Raw genomic sequence first — 12,500 nt, 5'->3', positions numbered from 1 at the left:
GTAGTTGGATCCGGATCTTCACCAAAATGTAATCAGTTCGTCCACGTCAGACACCCAACCTGCCCACCAAATTTCATCCGGATCCGTCACCAACTTTTTGAGATATCCTGCACACAAACAAACAGACAAACAAACAAGAAGAAGACGTCGTGCACAGCACGATGCTTGCAAAATCCATCAAACAAATTTGACCTCAAAAATAATTGGTGGTTGAATTCAATGACCAAATTGTGCAACGTGTCTTCAAATTTCAAGTGAATCAGATGAAAATTGACAATTTTAGAAATCCGGCCTATGTTGTCCTTTTGGCCTATGGGGACCTCCAAAATAATTGGTGACCTGAAATATATATCCTCTTCAAATTTCAAGTCAATCGGATGAAAAATGATGATTTTAGAAATACCACCTTAGTTGTTGACCTTGGTGAAGCCTGGTGTTGGCTTAGTGGTTAGGATGGTGGCTTGGGATCCCAGTGTCCTGAGTTCAAGCCCCGTTGGCTGCTGAATTAACACCAGGGGGTTGACTCAGCCTGTCATCCTTCCGAGGTCGGCGAAATGAGTGCCAGTGTACTGGTCCCGGTGTATGCCCCGGTTAGAATAGGTGTACCATATCCCTGTGTGTCGTAAGAGGCGACCAGGGTTGGCGTCAGGAAGGGCATCCGGCCATAAAACATTGCCTCACAAAAAGCCAAACCCCTGCACAGCAGGGAAAAAATGGCTGTAAAAACGGTCATTTTTTTATTTTAGTTGTTGACCTTGGGCCGATGTTGACCTTTCGGTCCATGTTGATCTCAAAAATAATTGGCTGGTTGAATTCAGTGACCGGAAACATAAATCCTCTTCAAATTTCAAGTCAATCGGAAGAAAATTGAGGAATTTAGAAATCTCACCCAAGTTGTTGACCTTTTGTCAATGTTGAACTCAAAAATAATTGGCTTGTTGAATTCAGTGACCTGAAATATGAATCCTCTTCAAATTTCAAGTCAATCGGATGAAAATTGAGGATTTTAAACATCTCACCCAAGTTGTTGACCTTTGGCCTATATTGATCTTTTGACATTTTGACTTCAAAAACAATAGGCTTCTTCCTTCCGACAAACTCTACCATGAGGTGAAGTTTCGTGAAGATCGGTGAAAACATTGTGACCTGGAGGTGACAAACAGAGAAACGGAGAAACAGACAGACAGATCGACGAACCAATGTACTTGAAAAATCTTTGATTTTGCAAGTAACAGACAGAGAGGGGGGTGACAACATCACCTCCTTCACCTTCAGTGGCGGAGGTAATAATATTTTCCAAAACATATTTCGCTAAAGTGTACAACACACCTCCTCTCGAACTCCAAGTCTGTCGGCTTATTGGAACCTTGTGATGTACTCCCTTTGTGAGCAATCTGTCGGGGCAAAAAGTGCCAATCGGCGAACCCCTTAGAGCCTTATATCTACCTGGCTTCCTCAAGTCTGTTGTTGCTCACAAGTTTTGATTGCCCTTTTGTCTCGCTCTTTCCAAGAGCCTCCAAATCTGTATTTGAACAAGGTGTTCGTTCAGCCATTGTTGTCTGAACTTGAACAATGTCTGTTGATAGTTCCTTGGGCAGGTTCCCTCCTACACAGTGTGACCACTCCTCATTTTCATAGATGCCAAGGTGAGCCAATGAAAAAAGCCAAGAATTCACAAGGTTTCGGAAAAGCGATGATAATAGAAAACCTATAGAAAACCAAGACGTCAAGGTGAACAACAAATAGCCAAGATCTTGTGAAAAAAGCCAAGGAGTGGTCACGCTGCTCCTACAGCCATCTGCAGGCAAACAAATACATTAGAACATTCCGAAGACCAAAAATCTAAATGTTTGAGAGATAGAGCCAAAGAATTTAACAAGCCCCAGATAATAAACCCTAAAAAGGTACGAGAGGGGAGGGGGGGCTTAATCTGTACTTGTCCCAGCTTTTTCTTCAGAGATACAGATAGCACAGGGAGTAAGAATCTCAGGTGTACGGACAAGAAGAGCGTGTTGAAAGTTGTGCTGCAGTGACAAAGGATAGAAAGGTCCTGTCAAAACATCCCATACATCTGGGACTCCCGTGAAACTGGTGGGTCCTGACATTTGGAATGCTTCTCGGACATATCTATTTCCCTTTCACGCTCCGACAATCACGGAACAAGCAGCGCTTCGTTGTAGCTGAGCAGGAGTGACCGAGTCCCTGATCGCTAACAAAGCGTTGGCTTCTCTCCTCGACATTGACAGATATTCTGCCTCTTGGAGCCCCCACGGGCCCAGATAGATGAGGCGGGTGCATGGAGTCGCTGATCCGCAGCTGCGAGCATCGTATGGCGAGGTCTTGCACAATGCTTTATGGCCATCTTTTTATGGCCATCTTTTTATGGCCTTATGACTAAAAACTTGAAAATACTGTTGTTATCCTAAGGAGTGAGGGTTGCTCGAGGAACGGTTGTCCTTAGATTACAAGCAAAACAAGGACGTTGCGAAACAGCGATACCAGCATGTGATGAGATTCAAACCTCTCAGCTCAGGTGATGATGATGCAGTGATCTTGTTTTCACATTATCATGTTTAACTGGTGCTCCACAGTTGGCCTTAGGAAAAATCAGTCTCATTTACTCTGATTAAATCCGAACCCACAACAAAGATGATGGAAAAAAAACATACACCTTATGTTCTGATGCCACAAGTGTTCCATTGCATCTCAATAAATAAACAGTACAATCCCATTGGATAGATGATAGGACTCAGGGCCACAGCATGAGAGTGCAGAATTGGAGTGTTGGAACAACATTAAGGCGGGGGGCTTTCACTTAGAGGGGAGTTACTGAATGGAATGGTCTCCCTGAAGCAGTGGTGGCACTTGAAATGGTGGAAGGGTTTAAACTGGAGTTGATTCACTATCTGGAGTTGCTTAGGTATGTGGAAGCATTGAGGATAGAAGGGGTACATTGAAATTGGCAGAAATGCGTGGGCATGATGGGCTGGATGGCCTCCTCTTGAGTTGGACTTCTTTGTATAAATCCTTGTATATGCACAAGGAAATTAGACAAGGGTGGAAGAAATTTGGTCATGATGCCGGCGATGGCTCGCCTACTCCGCGAGAAGGACACCATGCGATCTTTAACGTCTCGCAACGAATGCTGGCAGACGGGACGTCTGGTTTAACGTCCATTCGAGGGAAAGCACCATGGATCATAATGCAGGTGAAACACCAGGATGGCAATTTAAAGCTGCGTCAGGAATCGAACCCAGGCTAGACCTCTTAGAGGCGATAATTTAATACACAATAAAATTAATTTAATTCCCATCACCCATCCATTCCTACCGACCAGTCCTGCCAATATTCATGCATCCCTTTTTCTCCAATGCTTCAAGGTCTCTATCTGAATAAAATTTAAAGCCATCTCCTGTTTCTGCTGCCACTATCTTTCCAGGAGACCATTCCATGCATTAACTGCTCTCTGAATGAAAGGCCTTTGCCTTACAGTTCTTAACTCTCCTCTTCTTTACTCTCAGGCTGTGGCTTCTGGTCCTGTCACTGACCCTTCTGCTTCATGAACATCTCTTATCAAATTCCCTCGTTATCACATTCATTCTAATGTACAGGGTGTTTCAGAAAGATTGATACGACTTTGACTTCCTGGGATTTCTCGCTCCGGAGCTTAACTATGCCAATGACAGTAAAGCAGAAGACAAAAGTGGTGGCTCAAAAGTGGTACGAGACTAAATCATATGTAGACAACCGCCAGACGTTCTGCCGGGAATACGACCTCAGAACACGTGATGGACCCACAAATTGTGCCAATCAACGTATTGTGAAACACTTTGAGCACAACAGGGCACAACCACAGCAAGGGCAACAGTGGCAGGCCAGCATCAGTAACCAAGAGCAAGCCAATGCCAATGCCAAGCCATCGATGTCATGTGGGATTCTGCAGTGGACAGTCCTAAGAAGTCCAACTGCAGGGAGCTCTGCATCAAACCAACATTAGTTTGGCGTATCCTCACTAAGAAACTGAAGCTTTTCCCATACATCATCTCTATTAGGTATAAACCGAGTCAAGATGACATGAGGAGACATGATATGTGCAATTGGCTCAGTGACAGGATGGAGCGGTACCCAAACTGGATCAACCTGATCTGGTTCAGTGAAGAAGCCCATTTCCACTTGAACGGTGACATGAACAACGACAACAACATTTTCTGGGGGACAGAACCACCTGAGGAGATCACTGAGAGGAACCTGAAAGGGCCTAAGGTCACATGCTTAAACGCCGTCAATGCCAGATGGGGAACGTTAGCACCTTACTGGTTTGAGAATGACAACAGCAGGATGGTGACGATCAACGGTGAGCGCTACCGGGCCAAGCTCCAGAAGTTCCATAATGATCTAGCCCAAAAGGTTATCCCAAACCAGCTCAGCATGACCTGATTTATGCAGGATGGTGCACCCCTGCATACAGCTGGTGACACCATTACATTCCTGCGGCAGCTCTTCAGACGCCACCTTGTTGCCCTCGGTACCACTTATGACTGGGCACCCCATAGCCCAGACCTGAACCCTCTGGACTACTGTTTCTGGGGAGCTGCCAAGGGCTCTGTCTACATCAATTGCCCTGCCACACTGGATGATCTGAAGCAGGATGTGTCAGACCACCCCCCAGGCAGTGCCACATGAGACCTACAGGAAAGTTAGACAAAACTTTGGAGTCAGGGTCAATGCCTGTAAGAACCACAGAGGGGCACACATCGAGATCATCAATTAAAAGGATCTTGCGTAAATGGCAATTTCAGACCTTGGGCTCCCACTAACTCCAGCATTGAGTTACTGCAATTACAATCAGTTAAAGAAAATACCATGTCATAAGTTTTCAAGAAATGTTTGGTTGACGTTCCTGAGGTTTCTGTGTCTTTGTAAATAAACATTTAAAGTTGCATCACTCTTTTTGAAACACCCTGTTAAAGTCCTGTTCCTTCATCCTGCTCCTCGTAGCTTGGTTTAGTGAGGCACAGAAACAATTGAGTCGCTCAACACCAAACCCTCTCAATGGCAACAACATCCTTCCTTGAATGTGATGATCATTGCAGGTGAGGCCTCACGACATTCATAGTGTTAACACTTCCTCTTTTGATGAATAATTAATCTACCTTCCTGTGAATACAACTTAAAACCCTCTAGAGTCGAGAGGATAAAGTAAAAAGAACTTGGATGACCAGTAAAGAGTTCGTTTCATTACTTTCATAATAAAGGCAACACACAGCGGCTCAGATTGAGGAAAACACATCGACAGACATGGGGTGAGATGGACCTGAGATGTGTTCCGGAGGACGAGGAAAGCAAGAGATTGCGAACAAACGTTGCCTGGGTCTTGTCTCCTTTAGGGTGGAAATAATTGGAAATATACTGTGGGTAATTCGTGTGATGTTATAAATTGGACACAATAATGGAGTTCATTAGCTCATGATTGAGAAAGATAAAAATATGACAAGAATTATAGCTGATGAAAGATGAACGTTCCCATTATGGGAAATAGAAAATTTCACCAAAAAAGAACCCACCAGATACAATTCATAACTTCCCCTTTTCACACCACAAAATGAACAGTGCTGGGATCCCACCAAGTCGAATCGGGCTGTGCCGAAAACCCGCCACGTGGAAGCCCACTGAGCTGAATCGCGCCGAGGTGAAACCCAATGTGCCGAATTGCGCCGTGCCAATAAGTGCCAAGCCGAATCACACCGAACCGAATAGCACCAAGCCAAAAATCCGCCATGCCGAAACCCACCATACCGATTTGAGCCGAGCCGAATCGCGCCATGCCGAAACCCGCTGAGCCAAATCGCACAAAGCCAAAACCCACCGTGCCGAATTGCGCCGAGCCAAATCGCGCCAAGCCGAAATCCACCGAGCCAAAACCGGCCACGTGGAAGCCCAGTGAGCTGAATCGCACCGAGTTGAAACCCAATGTGCCGAATTGCGCCGTGCCAATTTGTGCCAAGCCGAATTACACCGAACCGAATAGCACCAAGCCAAAAATCCGCCATGCCGAAACCCACCATGCTGAATCGCACCATACCGATTTGAGGCGAGCCGAATCGCGCCATGCCGAAACCCGCTGAGCCAAATCGCACCAAGCCAAAACCCACCGTGCCGATTTGCACCAATTCTCGTACCAGCTGAATATCGCCGTTGCAATTTGCGCCGAGCTGAATCACGCCGTGCCGAATCGCACCATGCCGAAACCCGCCGAGTCGAAGCACGCCGTGCCAAAACCCGCCGAGTCGAATCGCAGCGTGGCAAAACCCGCCGATATGAATCGCACCGTTATGAAACCCGCCGAGACGAATCGCACCGTGTCGATTCGTGCTGAGCCCCGAATCACGCCATGCAGAAAACCGCCGAGAAGAATCGCACCGTTTCGATTCGCGCTGAGCCCCGAATCACGCCATGCCGAAACCCGCCGAGTCGAATCACACCGTGTCAAAACCTGCCGAGCTGAATCACGTCGTGCCAAAACCTGCCGAGCCGAATCACGCCGTGCCAAAACCCGCCGCGACGAATCGCACCGTGTCGATATCTGCTGAGCCCCAAATCACGCCATGCCGAAACCCGCCGAGACAAATCGAACTGTGTCAATTCGCGCTGAGCCCCGAATCACGCCATGCCGAAACTCGACGAATCGAATCGCACCATGTCAAATCCTGCCGAGCTGAAACGCACCATGTCAAGACCTGCCGAGCTGAATCGCACCATGTCAAAACCCATCGAGCTGAATCACACCGTGTCAAAATCCGCGGAGCCGAATCACGCCATCTCAAAACCCGCCGAGCAGAATCGCACCATGCCAAAACCCGCCGAGCTAAATCGCACAGTGTCAAAACCCGCTGAGCCGAATCACACAGTGTCAATTCGCGGCGAGCCCGGAATCACACCATGCTGAAACCCGCCGAGTCGAATGACACCGTGGCAAAACCCGCCGAGCCGAATCACGCCGTGGCAAAACCCGCCGAGCCGAATCACACCATGTCAAATCCTGCCGAGGCGAATCGCACCATGTCAAAACCCGCCGAGTCGAATGACACCGTGGCAAAACCTGCCTCGCCGAATCACACCGTGCCGAAACCCGCCGAGCCGAAGCACGCCGTGCCAAAACAAGCCGAGTCGAATCGCACCGTGCCAAAACCCGCTGAGATGAATCGCACCGTCACGAAACCCGCCGAGCCAAATCACACCGTGCTGAAACCCGCCGAGCCGAATCGCGCCGTTACGAAACTCGCTGAGCCGAATCGAACCGTGCCGAAACCCGCCCAGCCGAAGCACGCCGTGCCGAAACCCGCAGAGCCGAATCACGCCGTGCCAAAACCCGCCGAGCTGAATCACAACGTGTCGATTCGCGCCGAGCCGAAACACGCCATGCCGAAACCCGCCTCGACGAATCACACCATCCCGAAACCCGCCGAGCCGAATCACACCGTGTCGATTCGTGCCGAGCCCCGAATCATGCCATGCCGAAACCCGCCGTGTCGAATCACACCATGTCAAAACCCGGCGAGCCGAATCACGCCGTGCCAAAACCCGCCGAGACGAATAGCACCATGCCGAAACCCGCCGAGCTGATTCACACCATGCCAAAACCCGCCAAGCCGAATCACACCATGCCAAAACCCGCCAAGCCGAATCACGCCGTGCCAAAACCCGCCGAGCCGAATCACGCCGTGCCAAAACCCGCCGAGTCGAATCGCACCGTGCCGAAACCCGCCGAGCCGAATCACACCGTGTCGATTCATGCTGAGCCCCGAATCACTCCATGCCGAAACCCGCCGAGTCGAATCACCCCGTGTCAAAACCTGCCGAGCTGAATCGCGTCGTGCCAAAACCTGCCGAGCCGAATCACGCCGTGCCAAAACCCGCTGAGATGAATCGCACCGTGTCGATTCGTGCTGAACCCCGAATCACGCCATGCAGAAACCCGCCGAGACGAATCGCACCGTGTCGATTCGTGCCGAGCCCCGAATCATGCCATGCCGGAACCCGCCGTGTCGAATCACACCATGTCAAAACCCGGCGAGCCGAATCACGCCGTGCCAAAACCCGCCGAGACGAATAGCACCATGCCGAAACCCGTCGAGCTGATTCACACCATGCCAAAACCCGCCAAGCCGAATCACGCCGTGCCAAAACCCGCCGAGCCGAATCACGCCGTGCCAAAACCCGCCGAGCCGAATCACGCCGTGCCAAAACCCGCCGAGCCGAATCACACCGTGTCGATTCGCACCGAGTCCCGAATCACGCCATGCCAAAACCCGCCGAGTCGAATCACACCATGTCAAAACCTGCCCAGCTGAATCGCGCCGTGCCAAAAGCCGCCAAGCCGAATCGCCCCTTGCCAAAACCCGCCGAGACGAATCACACCGTGTCGATTCGTGTTGAGCCCCAAATCACGCCATGCTGAAACCCGCCGAGACGAATCGCACTTTGTCAATTAGCGCTGAGCGCCGAATCACGCCATGCCGAAACTCGACGAATCGAATCGCACCATGTCAAATCCTGCCGAGCTGAAACACACCATGTCAAAACCGGCCGAGCTGAATCGCACCATGTCAAAACCCGTCGAGCTGAATCACACCGTGTGAAAATCCGCGGAGCCGAATCACGCCATCTCCAAACCCGCCGAGCAGAATCGCACCATGCCAAAACCCGCCGAGCTAAATCGCACAGTGTCAAAACCCGCTGAGCCGAATCACACCGTGTCGATTCGTGCTGAGCCCCAAATCACACCATGCTGAAACCCGCCGAGTCGAATGACACCGTGGCAAAACCCGCCGAGCCGAATCACGCTGTGCCAAAACCCGCCCAGCCGAATCACACCATGTCAAATTCTGCCGAGGTGAATCGCACCATGTCAAAACCCGCCGAGTCGAATGAAACCATGGCAAAACCTGCCTCGCCGAATCACACCGTGCCGAAACCCGCCGAGCCGAAGCACGCCGTGCCAAAACCCACCGAGTCAAATCGCACCGTGCCAAAACCCGCCGAGATGAATCGCACCGTTACGAAACCCGCCGAGCCAAATCGCACCGTGCTGAAACCCGCCGAGCCGAATCGCGCCGTTACGAAACTCGCCGAGCCGAATCGAACCGTGTCGAAACCCGCCCAGCCGAAGCGAGCCGTGCCGAAACCCGCAGAGCCGAATCACGCCGTGCCAAAACCCGCCGAGCTGAATCACACCGTGTCGATTCGCGCCGAGCCGAAACACGCCATGCCGAAACCCGCCGCGACGAATCAAACCATCCCGAAACCCGCCGAGCCGAATCACACCATGCCTAAAGCCGCCGAGCCGAATCGCAACATGCCGAAACCCGCCGAGCTGAATGACACCGTGTCGATTCGCACCGAGCCCCGAATCACGCCATGCCGAAACCCGCAAAGTCGAATCACACCGTGTCAAAACCTGCCGAGCTGAATCATGCCATGCCAAAACCCGCCGAGCCGAATCATGCCGTGCCAAAACCTGCCGAGCTGAATCACGCCATGCCGAAACTCGCCGAGACGAATCGCACCATGTCGATTCGCGCTGAGCCCCGAATCACGCCATGCCGAAACTCGGCGAATCGAATCACGCCGTGTCAAAAACCTGCCAAGCTGAATTGCGCCGTGCTAAAACCCGCCGAGACGAATCACGCCATGCCAAAACTCGCCGAGACAAATCGCACCATGTCGATTCGCGCTGAGCCCCTAATCACGCCATGCCGAAACTCGGCGAATCGAATCACGCCATGTCAAAAACCTGCCGAGCTGAATTGCGCCGTGCCAAAACCCGCCGAGACGAATCCCACAATGCCAAAACCCGCCGAGCCGAATCACGCCATGCCAAAACCTGCCGAGCTGAATCGCACCGTGTCAAAAGCCGCCGAGCTGAATCGCACCGTGCCGAAACCCGCCGACCCGAATCACGCCGTGCCAAGACCCGCCGAGCCGAATCACGGCGTGCCAAAACCCGCCGAGCCGAATCACTCCGTGCCAAAACCCGCCGAGCCACGTCGCACCATGCCGAAACCCGCTGAGCCGAATCGCACCATGCCGAAACCCGCCGAGCCGAATCGCACCGTGTCGATTCGCGCCGAGCCCCGAATCACGCCATGCCGAAACCCGCCGAGTCGAATCACACCGTGTCAAAACCCGCCGAGCCGAATCGCACCATGCCGAAACCCACTGAGCCGAATCGCGCCATGCCGAAACCCGCCGAGCCACGTCGCACCATGCCGAAACCCGCTGAGCCGAATCGCACCATGCCGAAACCCGCCGAGCCGAATCGCACCATGCCGAAACCCGCCGAGCCGAATCGCACCATGCCGAAACCCGCCGAGCCGAATCGCACCATGTCGATTCGCGCCGAGCCCCGAATCACGCCATGCCGAAACCCACCGAGTCGAATCACACCGTGTCAAAACCTGCCGAGCTGAATCGCGCCGTGCCAAAACCCGCCGAGCCGAATCGCCCCGTGCCAAAACCCGCCGAGCCGAATCGCACCGTGCCGAAACCCGTCGAGCCGAATTGCACCATGCCTAAACCCGCCGAGCCGAATCCCACCGTGTCAAAACCTGCCTCGCTGAATCGCGCCGTGCCAAAACCTGCCGACGCGAATCACGCTGTGCCAAAACCCGCCGAGACGAATCGTACCGTGTCAAAACCCGCGCAGCCGAATCACACCGTGTCAAAACCAGCCGAGCCGAATCACACCATGCCAAAACCAGCCGAGTTGAATCGCACAGTGTCAAAACCCGCCGAGCCGAATCACGCCATTCCGAAACCCGCCGAGTCGAATCACACTGTGTCAAAACCCGCCGAGCCGAATCGCCCCGTGCCAAAATCCGCCGAGCCGAATCGCACCATGCCGAAACCCGCCGAGCCGAATCCCACCATGTCAAAACCCACTGAGCCAAATCGTACCATGCCTAAACCCGCCGAGCCGTATCGCACCGTGTCAAAACCTGCCAAGCTGAATCGCGCCGTGCCAAAACCCACCGACCCGAATCACGCCATGCCAAAACCAGCCGAGACGAATCACACCGTGTCAAAACCCGCCGAGCCGAATCGCACCATGCCAAAACCAGCCGAGCTGAATCGCAATGTCAAAACCCGCCGAGCCGAATCACACCATGCCGAAACCCGCCAAGCCGAATCACGCCATGCCGAAACCCGCCGAGTCGAATCACACCGTGTGAAAACCTGCTGAGCTGAATCGCGCCGTGCCAAAACCCGCCGAGACGAATCGCACCGTGTCAACACCCGCCCAGCCGAATCACACTGTGTCAAAACCCGCCGAGCTGAATCACGCCGTGACAAAACCCGCCGAGCCGAATCACACCGTGCCGATTCGCGCCGAGCCCCGAATCACGCCATGCCGAAACCCGCCGAGTCGAATCACACCGTGTCAAAACCTGCCGAGCCGAATCGCGCCGTGTCAAATCTTGCCGAGCTGAATCGCACCGTCAAAACCCGCCGAGCCGAATCGCACCATGCCAAAACCCGCCGAGCCGAATCGCACCATGCCGAAACCCGCCGAGCCGAATCGCACCATGCCGAAACCCGTCCAGCCGAATTGCATCATGCCGAAACCCGCCGAGCCGAATCGCACCGTGTCGATTCGTTCCGAGCCCCGAATCACGCCATGCCGAAACCCGCCGAGTCGAATCACACCGTGCGAAAACCCGCCGAGCCGAATCACGCCGTGCCAAAACCCGCCGAGCCAAATCACACCATGCCTAAACCCGCCGAGCCGAATCGCACCGAGTCGAAACCCCCCCGAACTGAATCCCGTTGAGCCAAGTCCCGTCGAGCTGAATAGCACTACGCACGGCACACGATCAAAATGCTAATGATGATGAGGGGAGGTTCAATGATGGAAACAATCTTCTGCTCTGCACAGGACCATTCGGCAGAGCTCAGGGGTGGCAAGATCGCAGAGGGGTATGCACACTCACATCTGAGCTGTCTCACCTCGGTCTCACAGCAATACACTCTTATCCAGGTCGCAGGGAGGATGACACAGCAATGTGTTTGCCGTCCATTGGATAGACGTTAAATTGGGTGTCCTGTCCACCAGCATTATTTGGTCGGTATTAAAAAGAACCCATGGTCTCCTTCGTGATGACTCGGTGAGTTATGGCTGGCATCCTGAATGAACTACAAATTCCTGCTCCAACCTTCAGGAGACAATGCATCAGCAGCACAGATGCACCCAAAAAAATGATGCGACCCACAGAAATGTGTTGCTTACTGAAGAAGTAGATGATGAGTTATCTCCAGCATCCTGAACAAATTACAAATTCCTGTCCTCACCTTCAGTGGGGACTTCATCAGCTGCACAGCGTTAGTGACAGTCACACTCCTGACGATGATGGAAACCCATAGCCATGTGCCGACAATTTGGTACAGTTCACTCCGTGGCACATCAAGGAAAGCTGACATTGACAATCATTTTTCCTTTTTTG

At 52.4% G+C, this 12,500-nt stretch overlaps 1 protein-coding gene across 2 annotated transcripts in view; it reads right to left on the bottom strand.

Moving 5' to 3' along the window:
• The window catches only part of ARHGEF17 (Rho guanine nucleotide exchange factor 17), a 153,781-nt gene that overhangs the window by 73,730 nt on the left and 67,551 nt on the right, over nucleotides 1–12,500 (bottom strand). The gene's annotated exons all lie outside the window — the stretch shown is intronic.

Source organism: Eptatretus burgeri, chromosome 13 (assembly GCF_056783735.1).
Source record: "Eptatretus burgeri isolate ZD-2024b chromosome 13, Ebu_testis_v1, whole genome shotgun sequence".
NCBI classification, from domain to species: Eukaryota; Metazoa; Chordata; class Myxini; order Myxiniformes; family Myxinidae; genus Eptatretus; species Eptatretus burgeri.
The sequence above is the reverse complement of the archived record's forward strand: the minus strand, read 5'-3'. Positions and strand labels throughout refer to the sequence as shown.